Source organism: Vulpes lagopus, chromosome 1 (assembly GCF_018345385.1).
Source record: "Vulpes lagopus strain Blue_001 chromosome 1, ASM1834538v1, whole genome shotgun sequence".
NCBI lineage: Eukaryota > Metazoa > Chordata > Mammalia > Carnivora > Canidae > Vulpes > Vulpes lagopus.
The window spans coordinates 28,113,821-28,115,259 of NC_054824.1; the positions used below are offsets into that span (position 1 = coordinate 28,113,821).

At 33.3% G+C, this 1,439-nt stretch overlaps 1 pseudogene; it reads right to left on the reverse strand.

The window, feature by feature from the left end:
- Positions 1-361: 361 nt before the first annotated feature.
- Positions 362-479, reverse strand: LOC121475492 (annotated as a pseudogene).
- Positions 480-1,439: the final 960 nt, after the last annotated feature.

Below are 1,439 nucleotides of genomic sequence, written 5' to 3' on the forward strand. Positions count from 1 at the left end.
GTTCTATAGAGGAAAATTGTTTAAATAGCCAGGATTTAATCAGTCAAATATATTAAATAAAGTGAGTGACAAGCTGGCCAAATATATATTTGGAGGACATTGTATTTTGAATCAAACATTTTCTAAATGGAACATCACATAGAGAACATGGATTTTTTTTTTTTTCTGAGAACATGGATTTTATAATAGACCTGATCTCTGATCCTAGTTCAAATGTGATCTGAGTGACCCAAGGCAATTTGCTTGACCTCTGTTACCCCTGGGATAATAATACATACTGGCAAGGATATTGTTAGGTTAAATGAAGTAATATTTGGAAAGAACTTGACACATAGTTGGTGGTGAAATGGTTTTATGTTAAATTAATATAATTACTTTAAAATTATATTAATGCTTATGTGTTTGTTAAATTTTTTAATTAGCAATAATCGCGCCTCGGATAAACCTCATTGGCTACGATACTGCCACTGCGCAAAGCTGTTGTTAAATTTTTTAAAATGATATTTTATTACTTTTAAGGTGCATGATCACTAAAGCTAGATCGTAAAAATATTTTCAAGTAATAAACCTTGAGAAATTGATTGTTTTGGATTAGCATATCAATTTCTTATGCATAAATATGTATGCCTAACATGCTGAAACTTATTCTAAAAAGCAACTAGACACTTGATGAACACTGAGAAATGTATAGAGTTGTTGAATCATTATACTGCATACCTGAAAGTAATATAATACTGAATATTAATTGTAACTGAATAAAATAATTAGGTATATTTATACATATAAAATAAAATAATTTTCCATGCAGTTAATTTGCTTAGCAAACCTTCTTCCCCTATATTTGCAGTGGTAATTCTCAGCCTTGTCTTTTTCCAAATGATTACTGATGAGAGTATAGTAAATCATCAAGCTCTTACTACTTTACTAAATTGAACTAGCCAAATGGGGCCAGCTTTTCGTTTATTGTAGGAATTGATGGTTCTTCCTTGGCAAAAGGGTCATTTAAAAGTATATGAGAACACCGTTGGAAAGCATAGAATTTCTACTTGATGCCAGAAATCTTGATTGCTTTTTGCCCATCTCAGTACACTTATTCTCTTCCCTGCGGGCTCCTATGCCTGTCAATTGGCTGGTTGCTTTGGCATAAATGGAATACTCAGAGGGATAATAAGAGTGACTGACATTTGTTGACCTCCTTCTATATGCCAGGCATCATTCATAGTGTACTTTACATACATCACTTCATTTGATTGCTGAAAAACCCTACATGGCAGGTACTCCTACTGCCCCTGGTTTCCAGAAGAAACCACTGTGTCATAGGAGGATGCGATAATTTATGCAAAATCAGTGTGCATCAGAGCCTGCATTTATAGTAACAGTAACATTTCTTGAAAGCTTACTACATGCTTGGCATTCGGTGTACTCTGTATGTTAACTTA